The following is a 16842-nucleotide window of genomic DNA, read 5'->3' as shown; positions in this document are numbered from 1 at the left end:
GATCCACGAATGGATTAATAAATTATGGTATATGTATACCATGGAATACTATGTAGCCTTAAAGAAAGATGGGACTTTACCTCTTTCATGTTTACATGGATGGAGCTGGAACATATTCTTCTTAGTAAAGTATCCCAAGAATGGAAGAAAAAGTACCCAATGTACACAGCCCTACTATGAAACTAATTTGGGACTCTCACATGAAAGCTATAACCCAGCTACAACTTAACAATAGGGGGAAGTGGGAAGGGGGGATGGGTGGAGGGAGGGGGATCGGTGGGATCATACCTGTGGTGCATCTTACAGGGGTATTTGCGAAACTTGGTAAATGTGGAATGTAAATGTTTTGGCACAGTAACTGAGATAACGCCAGAAAGGCTATGTTAACCACTGTGATAAAAATGTGTCAAATGGTCTATGAAGCGAGTGTATGATGCCCCATGATCAGATCAATGTATACAGTTATGATTTAATAAAAAAAAAAAAGGAAAAAAAAAAGAAGAAAAGGAATAAAATGTGGATATCTTTGGGGGACAATTATTCAGCTTACCACACACAGACTATTAAGGGCTTCATTCCTACTTGTTTACTGACTCTTCTCATAGGAAGATTTTAGAAATAATCAGTCTAACTTCTACCTGTTTTGTCCTGTACTGCACTTTTATTTTACATTTAATTAAACGATTGATTTGGTTTTCTACTTTGTTTAATTCATCTGAGCTTCTGGACCAGGGGTCAAGAACTTGTGGCCTTAAGGATACATGTAGACTTTTGACTAAATTCAAATTTTACATAACAAATTCTTTTATGTTTATTAACCTTTTTTTAGTCTTCTATATATTTTTGGTCTTCTATATTTTTGTTTATGTTTAAAGGAATGTATCTAAAATACCAAAGAATAAAATAAGTTTCAATGAAATAATCTTCCCTGATTAACTAGCACAGTTAGAACCTAAGTAAGCCATATGGGCTAAATTGATGTGCTACACTCATGAGTCAGTTCTAACTTCCCTTGCCTGACAGGCACCACTACCCACTACTGCACAAGGATGGTTAGTGTGTGTTTATGGTGATGGAGCACACCAGTTTATCACTAGCTTTTGACAATGGGAAACTTTGTTTCTGTTTGAAGTGGAATCTGTGAATAGTGACACAGCTGAACAGTATTTTCTAATTCTATCTGTCTAACAGCCCATCATGTCACAGAAGACCAACAGAGTGCTGAAGGAAGAAAACAGATTTTTTTAAATGAGGATTGGGAATTGCAATATTATCTTGTTTCTGCTAAAGGGATGATTTGCTTGCTTTGTGATACTGCAATATCAACGTTAAAGAAATTAAATGTTAATCATCATTATAACAGTCACAAGGACCAAAAATGTTTTAAATTAGGGGGAGAAGCACAAACGTTTATATTGTAGAAATAAAAAGATAAAAAGCAAACGCAAAGACAATTCTTTCAAGTAGTGATAAAACCTGGAAATAATGCCACTGAAACAACTTATAAAGTAGCTTATAGCCTCAAAAAAAAGCGGGGGAGGGAAACCATACAGGGATATAGAAATTGTGAAAGAATGCATTGTCAAAGTTGTAGGATGCTTAGACCTGGGTAACATTTCAAAGTACAAACAACCGTCTCTTTGAAGGAGAACTGTAACAGTATGAATTATCCTTCAACTTGACATTAAAGGTGTTTGAGTCACCCAGTGAAGAGGTCTTGACGAGAGGACTGAAGAGCCTTGACAGAAAGTTCAAGTCGGGGGACTGAGGAACTCTGGGAGGAGCCTTCCTGAGCTATCCTCAGGTCCGTATTTATTATCATAAACCACATAAAAGTGGCTAAAAGTTACTTACCAGACATCAGCATTAAAAAGAGGGAACATGGGAAGTGTCAGAATGTCTCAGATCTGTTTTTCCAAAATCTCAGACCTTAAGCAAGATCTCTACTTCTAGAGAGTCTTGGAATCTAAAGTCTTTACTATAACCATTAAGTCTGGTACTGCCACACCACACATATACATTCTCCCTTGAAGGCCAGTTTTCTGATCTCCTGCACCTATACAACTGTCAAGCCATTCTCATGATTTCTCCAAGCAGAATGCAAGTCTTATGCTAAAGATCAGGGCTCAGTTTCCCCTACAGACAGAACAATCTCATGTACTACATTAAAAGGAAAATATATATTATTCAATTACTTTGGATGAATCAACAGATACTACTAACTCAGCACAGGTTTTATACTTCATTCAGGTCATAACAGAAGATTTTCTTTGCTATGAAAAGTTACTTACTTTGGGCACTTTTATGAACAGAACATGGAGGACAGATATCTTCCATAACTTTCAAGGCAAATGTCATGAAGTCAGACTGAATTGAGTAAATTTAGTGAGCATATGTATGGACAATGAACCTTCCATGACAGGAAACATGAAGCATTTATTGCAAGGATAAAAAAGTATTAAGAGATCCAGATGCGCTCATTTCTTATCACTATATCTTGCATCAGTGAAATGTCTGTGCTGAAGTTACTATTTTAAGTGGCACTTTGCAAAACTTTATAAGTATTGTTAATTATATTAATGCAACATGGCCTGGTCAACTTTGTAACATGCTAAAGTTGAAGGATGAGGTATTCAGTGTGAATTTGCTATATCATTCTAAAGGGCATTGGCTATCACAGGAATGAGTGTTAGCCAAAATTTTGTCTCTGCAGGAACAGATAGTTAAATTTCATGAAGAACAGAATCAGCAATGTGAATTATTGAAAGAAGACTTTTACACAAATGCAACATTTCTGGTATCATATCAAATTACAGTGACTTGAATATTTCTTTGCAAGGTAAAACTAAGTCTATACATGATACATAGCGAAAAAAATCCAACCATCTCAAAAAAAGAAACTATCTTTTTTCAAAACATTTCCTCAAAAAGAAATTTCAAATGAATGTGTTCCTGTTTAGCAAAGGTTATTGATGATCAGGATGATATATGTGAATGCTTGAGTATATGCAGTTGTTATAGACCAATTAATTGGAAAATACAATGAAAGTTTCACTGACTTTGAGAATCATGACATTACACTCAAATTAGTACTTCAGCCTCACCTACTTGATATCACTAAGGCACATAAAGAACTACAGAAGAAATTGATTGAGCTTTCAGAAGATGACATTTTAAAGTCATTGTTTGATGCTAAGAAAGCATCAAATTAAATTATAGAAAATGTATGGTGGTATACATTTTAAATACATGGTGCATCCTTGGCTGGAGGGTTCCTTTAACGCAGTGGTTCTCAACCTTCCTAATGCCTCGAATTTTCTAAATTCATAGAAAAATATTATAGAATTCCCATACCTTCAACAACATGCCTGAAAAATACTTTCTTGATTTTCAGCCACTTATTACTATGAATCTACATTTTTCTGCCTAACCCAAATCAAAATGCCTTTAAAGTAGTAAAGGATTGATAACAGCTAGACAATCAGCTGAAACTGTGCACCTCCATGCTGCAACCAAATATTCGAATGCTTTTCAACAAAAAGCAGACACAACAAAGTCATTAAAAGGCTAGTTAACTTTAAAATTGACCAATATTTTTCATTTTTTGAAATTATTATTAAGTACATAATATATTTTTACAAAATAATGTATATTTTAAGTCTATTTAATTGAAGTTTCTTGAATGTGGCCTTACTCAATTACAACTAAATTAATGTGGACTTCCAATATGAAAAGCTTCCTCACCCTGATCTAAACCTGTCATTGCTAACATTTATTTTTTATCATCATAAAGAGGTTATTTGCTCAATAATGGATCCAATTGTGTTCCATTTTAAAAACTGAATTAGATGCTTGGTGTGTGTCACACTTTATGGGGGCAAGACATGATTGCAAGAGGGACTTTACCTAACAATTGCAATCAGTGTAACCTGGCTTATTGTACCCTCAATGAATCCCCAACAATAAAAAAAAAAAACTGAATTAGATGCTCCAGCTTTTTGGAGGGGACCTCACTAACTCAGGTGGCCCTGAAGGAGTCTATTTTAGCAGGAGGAAGAAAGGATCTTTAGTTTCTACATTTCAGCCGCTTTTTTTTTTAATCTGTACACACACACACACACACACACACACATAAATATATATAACACATTTCTTTATCCGTTTATCCACCTGGAGTCTTTTGGACCCAATTCCCACCCAAGTGTGTCCAAGAAAAAGACATGGAGTCCAAGGAGCAGATTTTTAAGGCTCCAAGTTTAATGTTGCTTTCCCTGTTAGATTTCACTCTTATTTAGGACTAGTTACCCCTTTCTTCTACCTATTTCTTTCTTTATAATGGGGATGTCTACATTATGCCTACCCCCCTCATGTATTTTGAAGTACATAATTTGCTTGAATTCACAGGTCACATCTTGGAAACAATTTGCCTCAGGATGATTGTGGCTAGAGTCTCACTCATATCTGACAAACAACATTTAGATGATGCTCTTTGCTTTGGACTTTTAAGTTCATGCTAAAATAACTTAAGATGTTTGGAGTCATTGGATGCGATGAATGTATTTAGTATGTCAGAGGATGTTATTTGGGATGGGCCAGGGTGAAAAGGTCTGGTTTAAATATCTGTACCTCCTCCAAAATTCAGGCTAAAATCAATCCCCAATGTAGCAGTATTAGGTAGTGGACCTTAATATTGCTTACTACTTAAGGTAGAGCATGAGAGCTCTCTCTTCTTCATAGACAGGACTCATGCCTTAGAAAAGGTATAGCTGTAGAAAGCTAGCTGAAGCCTTTTTTGCTTTTTCACTTTCTGCCATGTCAGGGACACAGTTAGAAGGTCCTCACCAGACACCAAATGCTGGCTCTTTGATCTTGGCCTTCCTAGCCTCAGAACTGTGAGAAATAAATTTTTACCATTTGTAAATTACTCAAACTGTGTATTTTATAACAGCAGTCCAAATGAACTAAGGGTCTTTACCATTTTTTTAATCAGATTATTTATCTTCTTGCTAATAAGTTGTTTGAATTGCTTATATATTTTGGATATTAACCCCCTATTAGATGTTTCCTTGAAAATATGTTCTCCCATTCTACGAATTGTCTCTTCACTCTGCTGATTGTTTCCCATTGCAATCCCATTTGTCCATTTTGCTTTTGCTGCTCATGTTTTTGGCGTCATATAAAAAAAAATATTACCTTGGTGTGTGCACCTTTTGGGGGCAAGATACGATTGTAAGAGTGACTTTACCTAACAAATACAATCAGTGTAACCTGATTTCTTGTACCCTCAATGAATCTCCAACAATAATAAAAAAAAAAAAAATTATTGGCCAAACCTGTCAAAAAGTTTCCCTTATGTTTTCTTCTAGTGGTTTTACAGTTTTAGGTCTTACATTTAAGTCTTTAATCCATTTGGGGTTGATTTTTTTTTTTTATGGTGTTAGATAAGGGTCTAATCTCATTCTTTTGTATGTAGCTAAACACCTTTTTCTAACACTATTTATTGAAGAGACTATCTTTTTTTCTTGACTGTTAATTCATGGATTTATTTCTGAGCTCCTTATTCTGTTACATTGGTCTGTATGTCTGCTTTTATGCTAATAGCATGCTGCTTTGATCATTATAGCTTAGTAGTATATTTTGAGATCAGGTAGTGTGCCTTCAGCTTAGTTCTATCTCACAGGATTACCAAAAGGATTAAATGAGTTAATGTTATTTTTATCATTACCTACACTCTGTTTCTATATCATTGTTGGATTTAAAATTTCAGTGAGGGTCCAACATGGATTGCTCTGAGTTGTGTATGTCATCAGCAGAGAGTTCCAGAGACCTCAACAATTACTCCATGCTAAAGGGTAATTAATAATGACTCAGCAAAGTGAATGCTACTCACTACTCACACTTCTTCCTCATTTAGAACTTGGTCATTTCAAAACAATTATATCCCTTAGAAAAATGGTTCCTTTACAAGTAAAATGTAATGCCTCAAAAACTCAGTCTAGAGCAGCTTGATTCCTGGTCAGATCTATGCCTTTCACTATTTGGACCACACTTCGAAAAGCTGCCAAAATGGATGATCTCATCACATCATTGAACAATCCTGCTGCTTTTCCTTATCATGGCACATCCTTGGCTGGAGGGTTCCTTTAATGCAGTGGTTCTCAACCTTCCTAATGCCTCGATGTATTTTCATTGTTACAAAGGGATTTGCGACCCACAGGTTGAGAACCACTGCTTTAATGCTTTGGTTTACTGGTTCTGTGGCAGTTATAGCATGGACAACATTAAATTGAAGGAGTTATTCCTGTTCTCAGGGAGATGGCAAAGAAAATATTCTTTTCAGCTCTCTAACATCACTTTCCACTTCTGCTCTAGTAATCAGATGTTGTAAGTACTAAATTATGGGAACTATAGCACACATTGAAATAACTTAAAGAGGCATCATTCCAGTGTTGTTGCAATAACTTCAAATGAGAAAAAATACAAGATTATTAAAAAAGGGTTTTTTTAAGTCACAAATTGTAATTACTTTCATGTTATTAGAATCATAATTTTATTCCATTGTGGATCAGTATACAATTTCATTAAAATAATTTTATATGTGGTGTTTTTATGCAAATGGTTAGTTTGACATCAAAAATAAAGCAGGATTGTTAAGGTTGTTTACAAACAAAAATAAAACATTTTATTTAAAAAATTTTTAAAGCATCTCATGTTTTATTCATAGACAAATTAGTTCAAAATATAATAATTATAAAAGTAGTGACTATTCAGGCTATGGAGTTGAAAGAATATCAGTTTTATATTTCCATATTAATTTTTTGTATTTCATTTTCTACTTTTGTTTAATAGATAAATGAATTTAAAATAATTCACTTATTTATTATAATAATATCAGTAAACACAAACTCACCTCACACACATATGCACACATCTTTTATTATCATATTATCTCTAAAATCAATAGTTCTTTTCTTTTTTAATCAAAAGATCATGTTTCAGCACCCTCGCTGATCAAAATTTCTTGTTCCCTTATCCACATCCTCAACTGGTGTCATTTTCCTTCTAGAGTTCTCAAATAAATTTCCTTCAGTAATATCAAAGAAAAACATAACTGCATAGTAAATATTTTGAGTATTATAGACAGAGGATGGTTTTCAGTAGATTTCACTTAATGAAAAGTGGTTTGTTTCTTTTATTCTTAAGTTTTTCCCCATTTCTTCCCTGCTTCTGTGAGATGGAGGCAATATTTATAGAAGTAGAGGCTGGAGTCTCCTTTTGATGAGTAGCAAGGACAGGCATAGAAAAATCAAGAGCAAGGGCAAGCCCTGTGGTGACACACCAGTAGTAACCTAGGATGTTAAAAAAAAAAAGGACCCAGCATTTAAATTATCCACAAAAGAATGGGCCAGTGCTTCAAGGTCAGTGCTTTGTATCCCAAACACATTGTCACAATCAGAACTGCTTTTTTCACTGTCTCTTCTGCTTCTGTTGATTTTCTCTTGGAGGAGCAGCGAAAGCAGGGAGGCTGCATAGGAGGTTGATGCTGTCTAAAATGGCCTTGAAATCCTGCATGTTCACCTCCCAAAGAAAGTCTGAATCAAACCCAGAGAAGTTCCTGGGTACAAGAAGACTACTTTTAGTACATGTTTATACTTTGCTTTTTTGTATTATAAGCGACCATCACACTTCCCACTACCACCATTAAACCGATTTTTTTGTTGTTGTTGTTGGGGATTCATTGAGGGTACAATAAGCCAGGTTACACTGATTGCAATTGTTAGGTAAAGTCCCTCTTGCAATCATGTTTTGCCCCCGTAAAGTGTGACACACACCAAGGCCCCACCCCCCTCCCTCCTTCCCTCTTTCTGCTTCCCCCCCATAACCATAATTGTCATTAATTGTCCTCATATCAAAATTGAGTACATAGGATTCATGCTTCTCCATTCTTGTGATGCTTTACTAAGAATAATGTCTTCCACGTCCATCCAGGTTAATACGAAGGATGTAAAGTCTCCATTTTTTTGAATGGCTGAATAGTATTCCATGGTATACATATACCACAGCTTGTTAATCCATTCCTGGGTTGGTGGGTATTTAGGCTGTTTCCACATTTTGGCGATTGTAAATTGAGCTGCAATAAACAGTCTAGTACAAGTGTCCTTATGATAAAAGGATTTCTTTCCTTCTGGGTAGATGCCCAGTAATGGGATTGCAGGATCAAATGGGAGGTCTAGCTTGAATGCTTGAGGTTTCTCCATACTTCCTTCCAGAAAGGTTGTACTAGTTTGCAGTCCAACCAGCAGTGTAAAAGTGTTCCCTTCTCTCCACATCCATGCCAGCATCTGCAGTTTTGAGATTTTGTGATGTGGGTCATTCTCACTGGGGTTAGAAGATATCTCAGGGTTGTTTTGATTTGCATTTCTCTAATATATAGAGATGATGAACATTTTTTCATGTGTTAGTTAGCCATTCGTCTGTCGTCTTCAGAGAAAGTTCTATTCATGTCTCTTGCCCATTGATATATGGGATTGTTAGCTTTTTTCATGTGGATTAAATTGAGTTCTCTATAGATCCTAGTTATCAAGCATTTGTCTGATTGAAAATATGCAAATATCCTTTCCCATTGTGTAGGTTGTCTCTTTGCTTTGGTTATTGTCTCCTTAGCTGTACAGAAGCTTTTCAGTTTAATGAAGTCCCATTTGTTTATTTTTGTTGTTGTTGCAATTGCCATGGCAGTCTTCTTCATGAAGTCCTTCCCCAGTCCAATATCTTCCAGTGTTTTTCCTATGCTTTCTTGGAGGATTTTTATTGTTTCATGCCTTAAATTTAAGTCCTTTATCCATCTTGAATCAATTTTTGTGAGTGGGGAAAGGTGTGGGTCCAGTTTCAGTCTTTTACATGTAGACATCCAGTTCTCCCAACACCATTTATTGAATAGGGAGTCTTTCCCCCAAGGTATGTTCTTGTTTGGTTTATCGAAGATTAGGTTGTTGTAAAATGTTAGTTTCATTTCTTGGTTTTCAATTCGATTCCAAGTGTCTATGTCTCTGTTTTTGTGCCAGTACCATGCTGTCTTGAGCACTATGGCTTTGTAGTACAGACTAAAATCTGGTATGCTGATGCCCCCAGCTTTATTTTTGTTACAGAGAACAGCCTTAGCTATACGGGGTTTTTTCCGGTTCCATACAAAATGCAGAATCATTTTTTCCAAATCTTGAAAGTACGATGTAGGTACTTTGATAGGAATGGCATTGAATAGGTAGATTGCTTTGGGAAGTATAGACATTTTAACAATGTTGATTCTTCCCATCCATGAGCATGGCATGTTCTTGCATTTGTTAATATCCTCTGCTATTTCCTTTCTGAGGAGTTCATAGTTTTCTTTATAGAGGTCCTTCACCTCCTTCGTTAGGTATATTCCTAGGTATTTCATTTTCTTTGAAACTATGGTGAAGGGAGTTGTGTCCTTAATTAGCTTCTCATCTTGATTGTTATTGGTGTACACAAAGGCTACTGACTTGTGGACATTGATTTTATATCCTGAAACATTACTGTATTTTTTGATGGCTTCTAGGAGTCTTGTGGTTGAGTCTTTGGGGTTCTCTAAGTGTAAGATCATGTCATCAGCAAAGAGGGAGAGTTTGACCTCCTCTGCTCCCATTTGGATTCCCTTTATTTCCTTGTCTTGCCTAATTGTATTGGCTAGAACTTCCAGCACCACATTAAACAGTAAAGGTGACAGAGGACAACCTTGTCTGGTTCTAGTTCTAAGAGGAAAAGCTTTCAGTTTTACTCCATTCAGTAAAATATTAGCTGTGGGTTTATCATAGATAGCTTCAATCAGTTTTAGAAATGTGCCACCTATGCCTATACTCTTCAGTGTTCTCATTAGAAAAGGATGCTGGATTTTATCAAATGCTTTTTCTGCATCTATTGAGAGGATCATGTGATCTTTATTTTTGCCTCTGTTAATATGGTGGATAACGTTTATAGACTTGCATATGTTAAACCAGCCTTGCATCCCTGGGATGAAGCCTACTTGATCATGATGAATGACTTTTTTGATGATAAGCTGTAATCTATTGGCTAGGATTTTGTTGAGAATTTTTCTGTCTATGTTCATGAGTGAGATTGGTCTGAAATTCTCCTTTTTGTTTGGGTCTTTTCCTGGTTTTGGTATCAGGGTGATGTTTGCTTCATAGAATGTGTTGGGGAAGATTCCTTCTTCCTCAATTTTTTGTAATAATTTCTGCAGTACAGGAAATAGCTCTTCCTTGAAGGTTTGATAGAATTCTGGAGTGAAGCCATCTGGACCAGGGCATTTTTTGGTTGGAAGATTTCTTTATTGTTTCTTTGATCTCAGTGCTTGAAATTGGTCTGTTCAGGAGCTCTATTTCTTCCTGGCTGAGTCTAGGGAGAGGGTGTGATTTCAAATATTGATCCATTTCTTTCACATTGTCAAATTTCTGGGCATAGAGTTTCTGGTAGTATTCAGAGATGATCTCTTGTATCTCTGTGGAATCAGTTGTTATTTCCCCTTTATCGTTTCTGATTGAGGTTACTAGAGATTTTACTTTTCTATTCCTCGTTAGTCTGGCCAATGGTTTATCTATTTTATTTATTTTTTCAAAAAACCAACTTCTTGTTTCATTAATTTTCTGAATGATTCTTTTGTTTTCAATTTCATGGATCTCTGATTTGATTTGGATGTTTCTTTTCTTCTACTGAATTTAGGCTTAGATTGTTCTTCTTTTTCCAATTCCATAAGATCTCTTGTGAGATTGTTGATGTGCTCTCTTTCTGTTTTTCGAATGTAGGCATCTAAAGCTATGAATTTTCCTCTCAAAACTGCTTTTGCAGTATCCCACAGGTTTTGGTAGCTTGTGTCTTCATTGTTGTTATGCTCAAGGAAGTTAAAGATTTCCTGTTTTATTTCTTCCTGCACCCCTGTGTTATTCAACAGAAGATTGTTTAATTTCCATGCCTTTGGGTGGGGTCGAGCATTTTTGTTAGAGTTGAGTTCCACCTTTAGTGCCTTATGGTCTGAGAAGATACAAGGTAAAATTTCAATTCTTTTGATTCTGTTGATATTTATTTTGTGTCCCAGGATGAGATCAATTTTGGAGAATGTTCCATGGGGTGATGAGAATAATGTATATTCTTTATCTTTGGGATGCAGTGTTCTATATGCGTCCATCAAGCACAGTTGTTCTAGGGTCTCATTTAAATCTCTTATATCCTTGTTTAATTTCTGTTTAGAGGATCTGTCCAGCTCTGTAAGAGGAGTGTTAAAGTCCCCTGTTATTATGGTATTATCAGATATCATATTGCTCAGACTGAGTAGGGTCTGTTTCACGAATCTGGGAGCATTTAAATTGGGTGCATAAATATTTAGAATTAAAATGTCTTCTTGTTGTATTTTTCCCTTGACCAATATACAGTGACCATCTTTGTCTTTTTTGACTTTAGTTGCTTTAAATCCACATGTATCTGAAAATAAGATTGCAACTCCTCTTTTCTTCTGAATTCCATTTGCCTGAAAAATTGTCTTCCAACCCTTGACTCGGAGCCTTAATTTGTCTTTTGAAGCCAGGTGTATTTCTTGCAGACAGCAAATGGATGGCTTGTGTTTTTTAATCCAGTCAGCCAATCTATGTCTCTTCAGTGGGGAATTCAAGCCATTAACATTTATTGAGATAATTGATAAGTGTGGTAGTATTCTATTCGTCTTATTTGGTGAGAGTCCATTGCTTAGTTTTATCTTTTGCATCAGTGTGGAGGTTTGGTTCTGTCCTTTAATTTCTGAGTTCTTACTTTGCTGCTGATCCATTGTGGTGGTCAGTGTGCAGAACAGGTTGAAGCATTTCCTGTAGAGCCGGTCTTGTTGTGGCGAATTTCCTCAATGTTTGTATATCCGTAAATGATTTGATTTCTCCGTCAATTTTGAAGCTTAGCTTAGCAGGGTACAGAATTCTGGGCTGGAAATTGTTCTGTTTAAGTAGATTAAAGGTAGATGACCATTGTCTTCTTGCTTGAAAAGTTTCATTAGAGAAGTCTGCGGTCAATCTGATGGATTTGCCCCTGTAGGTCAACTGGCGCTTACTCCTGGCAGCTTGCAGAATCTTTTGTTTTGTCTTGATTTTGGACAGGTTCATCACAATGTGTCTTGGAGAAGCTCCGTTAGAGTTGAGGTGACCTGGGGTCCGATAGCCCTCTGAAAGCAGTGTGTCAGAATCTTTGGTGATATTTGGGAAATTTTCTTTTATAATATTCTCTAGTATGGCTTCCATTCCTCTGGGGCATTCTTCTTCCCCTTCTGGGATTCCTGTAACTCGTATGTTGGAACGCTTCATAAAGTCCCATAATTCTGACAGTGAATGTTCTGCTTTCTCTCTCTTCTTTTCTGCTTCTTTTACTATCTGAGTTATCTCAAAAACTTTGTCTTCTACCTCTGAAATTCTTTCTTCTGCATGGTTTAACCTGTTGCTGATACTTTCCATTGCATCTTTAAGATCCCTAATTGACTGTTTCAGTTCCTTCAGCTCTGCTATATCCTTTTTATATTCTTCATATCATTCATCTCTGATTTGATTCTGTTTTTGGATTTCCTTTCGGTTGTTTTCCACTTCATTAGCAGTTTCCTTCATTGTTTCCATCATTTCTTTCATTGTTTTCAACATGTGTATTCTAAATTCCCTTTCTGTCATTCCTAACATTTCTTTATAGGTGGAATCCTCTGCAGTAGCTACCTCATGGTCCCTTGGCGGGGTTGTTCTGGACTGGTTCTTCATGTTGCCTGGAGTTTTCTGCTGATTCTTCCTCATAAGTGATTTCTTTTATCTGTTTCCTTGCCCTAATTTTCCTTTCACTTCCTCTTGCTCTTTAAGTTCTTGTGCCTGTGGACTAAGGGTTACAGGACCAGAAGGATGAGAAGGTTTAAGAGCAAAAAAGGGATGAAAGAAAGGAGGACCGAGTGTTAAGAAAAAAGAAGAAAAATAGAGAAAGGAGAGGGGGTGGGTAAAAGGAATATTGACAAAAAGAAGAGAGGCAGAGAAAGAGGGAGACAGAGCAATATAGGTGTATAGTAGGATACTTTGATACAACCTTAAAGAAAAACCACCTTCTGGGGGTGCCCAGTTGAGTGGTTCCCTTGAGGTTAGCAGATCTTTGCTAACCTGATCAGACACAGTACCCCACCTCAACCAAGTTGAGAGGAAAGACAAAAATGCTATAAATCAAAGCAAAACAAGCAAACAGAAAACTTTACAGAATAAAATTGGGTGGAAAACCAAATAATAGTGGTAGGGACACTAACAAAAATGAAGTTCTAATTATTGAAATAGGCAGCAATGGGAAATTATAATTAAACTAGAAAAATTGAGAAAGAAAAAGGATCTGTATGGAAAAGGTTGAACTTAAAAAACAAAACAACATCAACAATATCAAAATAAACAAAAAAAACAACCAAAAAAAAAAAAAAACACAACCAATAACAAAGCAGTATGTATATGTTATTGAGTATTGTCTGGGTAACACGTGGTCTTCTGGGGTATGAGATGTTAATCACAGTTCTGATATGACTGGAGGCTGCTAGTTTCTCAAACCCCAGCAGGTAGACACCCTAAATCTCTCTTCAGCCTACTTAAAAGTCACTTTGAACTTATTCACTGGCTGAGCAGAAGCTTTCCCAGGGAAGTGCTTGTCACTGGAATCACTGCTGAAGTGGCTATCCACTTACCCTGTGTGCCAAAACTGGTCTCCCTCTGCCCCCGAGGGTTAGGGCTGCAAGGCGGCTCAGACCCCGCCCTTAGGCTACTTGGTCGCTGGGTTACCAGCTCCCACCCAATTCTAGCTCTGCGACCCTGAGGGCGGAGCTTGCTGGGGCAGATCGCTCACAATGGCTGCCTGTGACCCAGAGCCAAACACTATTAGCTCCGTCTGGCTCAGCGGCTCAGACTTGGGCCCTAGACAACGGCCAAAATTCTCCACACTCCTGCTCAGGTTCTCCCCAAGGCAGTTCAACGGAGTGCCAAGTCCAAAGACACCAAAATAGTTCACAGGTAAGGCCTTTCTGGTTTGCAGTCTCGCTGCTACTGAACTTACAGTTGCGGCGGGTTTAGACGGATTGAACACACGCGACCACTTGCCGGTTTTCCACTGTTTTAGTCCTCCTCTTGGGGTCCAGAAGTCTCTCGCTGACTCCCTGTATCCTCTCAGGGGTGATGATAGGCAGATCCCACCAGCCAGAGATGCCTGGAGTCCTATCTCCCCAGACTCACGGTGCCCAGATGCAAGGAAGCTGTTACTCGGCTGCCATCTTGCTCCGCCTCTGATAACAACCATTAAACTGATTTTTTAAAAACTAAACACAGAGGTCTCTTGTGGTAATTGATTCATTTCTCAACATCTCAGATGACAAATCTTCAGTGTGACTTCAATATTATTCTAGAAGTTTATGGATTTCAGAATACTGGTGCTAAATATAATGTACTTCCTTTCCCAGAATTTCTCAGAACTGTAGGAATGCAAGTAGAAAGGATTTCAATTTATCTAGTCTCCTCTAACGAGTGCACGCCTCGCTCAAACCAAAGGATTTGTTAGTCCCAATCACTTGGAAATGTCCCCATTTCCCACATCCTCTCCTCTGTTGCTATTCAGTAACAACTGAGGATCACACCAAGACAGAAGCAAAGACTTAAAGATCATTCTAACCTTGGCTGGACCTAGTCGGGGGAAGAAAACTGGAAGAGAGGGGTAAGTAATACCTGGAGAGGTGCCCGTGCAGGGAAAGGAAGTCCAGTAGTAGAAAGGGACCTTCGGCCACAATAACCACAGGAGACAGGAAGAAATTGGCACTCGGAGGTGCTTGAGAGTGAACTCCCAGCAAATCATCTCCTGGGAACCACTCCATGTCCCACAGCCCCCAACTCTGAAAAGTGCCCAGAGCTAAGAGTGGAGACATCAAGGCCTTGTATTAATGAAGATGGCAACTTCTCCCTTACACAACGTGGGTAGAAATGAACTGTGTGAGAATCTTCCTAGGAGAAGTAACTATGAACATATCACCACATTTTAAAACACGTATACACATTTTTTTCATAGCTAAATTTGTATTGTTTGTAGAATTTGTGCATTTTTTAAAACAATAAATGTTTTTTCTCACCAAAATTTCTTAGTAAATAACATGCTTAATGGCCATATAACATTCTATCTCAACAATTACTATAACTATCTCCCCTTTTGGCTATTATAAAAATTAAAAGATGAATAAATATTTTAATATACAAATTTGGGTCTGTATTTTTAGCATATTTACTTGAGGTAGAGTTTGAAATTTTTAACTAAGAGAGAAGAAAAAATATACAACTTTATGACTTTTAATACCAATTACTAAGATGCTTTCTGGAAGGGTCTTATGAAACTCTCCTCCCACCAGTGTTTATGTAAATGACCCTTCACCACATCAACATAAACATTAAGTAACAGTTTCTTTCAATATTGTTTATTTGATAAACTGGTATTTATTATGGTTTTAATTCATACTTTTATTTATTCATGAGACGGGACAGTTGTCAATATTTATTATCCATAGGTAACTCCTTTCCGACATGTCTGTAGAAGGACTCTCTTTGATTCATGTTAGTATATGTGTCATATACCAAGGGATAATTTTTTTTTGCCTATTTTTTGTTACCTACTATTGTTCAAACTTTAATTTTGACAGTTTGACATTAAAAGTTTGTCTAGCCTTTCTTTTTTTATTCTTTCCATTATATAAAAATACCAAATGAATACATTTCTAAATAATCCTTACTCATACAGAGATGAAATAAATAAAAATAAATGCCTAAATTAAATTAGAAGCTGCACTTTTTTATTTTATAAATTAATTTCCCTAGAAATGTTTTGGTTTACTACAGTTTTGCTCAGAGCAAAACCTCCCCAGGGCAACTCGTCTCTGCTCCAGGTAGCATCAGGCAGCGGGGCAGGTAAACAATGCGCCACCAAGATCCCCCTGGGAGGAAGGACATACTGCCCAGCTGTGAGGTGAGTGGTCAGCAGACACTTGCAGCTGCCAGATCCTGGGGAGTCTATTTCGGTGGAGAGAGCTGCTTCATCTGAGGTCACATCATTTCCAAGACAGCTTCCATCTGATGACTGAGCAAAGTAGGAATACAAACGTCTGGCCATTTTAACCTTACACTGAACAAATTTGATGGAAAAAAAAAATCAGACCTGGTTGGCAAAGCCTTTGTAAACTTTCATTTTTCCTTTTTTAGATTTTTCCTCTGCCCAATCTTGCTTTCCCCCCTTCCTTTGACCGATGTTGATGTCTCCTACCAGCTTGCATCACAAACTCCACGTCAGCGTTGCTTCTGGAGAACATAACCTGGAGTACCTGCTGCACTGGGCACTGGAAGACGCTCTTTCAGGACGGCTTACCCCTGCGGCTGGCAACTGAGAGCTCAGCTGGAGGTGTGAACTGAGGGCTCCAGTTTCTCTCAAGAACATCCTGTGGGTCTTTTCACCCAATGTGTGGGCTTTCTTCATGGCAAGGTGGCTGGTTTTTATAAAAGTACAATTTGAAAATGTGTACTCATTTTTTATGAAGTACAAAGTTTAAACATTTCTATGCATTGGCTATATAGTCCAAAATCTCTATTTCCTCATCTTTAAAAAATTATTTTTTACTATTATGTGTACATTATAGTATATATTTATAGGGTACATGTGCTGTTTTGATACAGGCATAAAATGTGTATTAATAAAATCAGAGTTTTCAGAGTATCCATCACTTCAGGCATTTATTGTTTTTCTTTATGTTAGGAAGATTCTAATTCC

The 16842-nt window shown here is 37.1% G+C and overlaps 1 pseudogene; it reads right to left on the bottom strand.

Annotated features, from left to right (window-relative positions):
• LOC128598346 (nischarin-like) overlaps positions 1–16191 on the bottom strand; it is a 50344-nt pseudogene extending 34153 nt beyond the window's left edge.
• Positions 16192–16842: the final 651 nt, after the last annotated feature.

Source organism: Nycticebus coucang, chromosome 11 (assembly GCF_027406575.1).
Source record: "Nycticebus coucang isolate mNycCou1 chromosome 11, mNycCou1.pri, whole genome shotgun sequence".
NCBI classification, from domain to species: Eukaryota; Metazoa; Chordata; class Mammalia; order Primates; family Lorisidae; genus Nycticebus; species Nycticebus coucang.
Note: the sequence above shows the minus strand (reverse complement) of the source record. Positions and strands in the feature narration are given on the sequence as shown.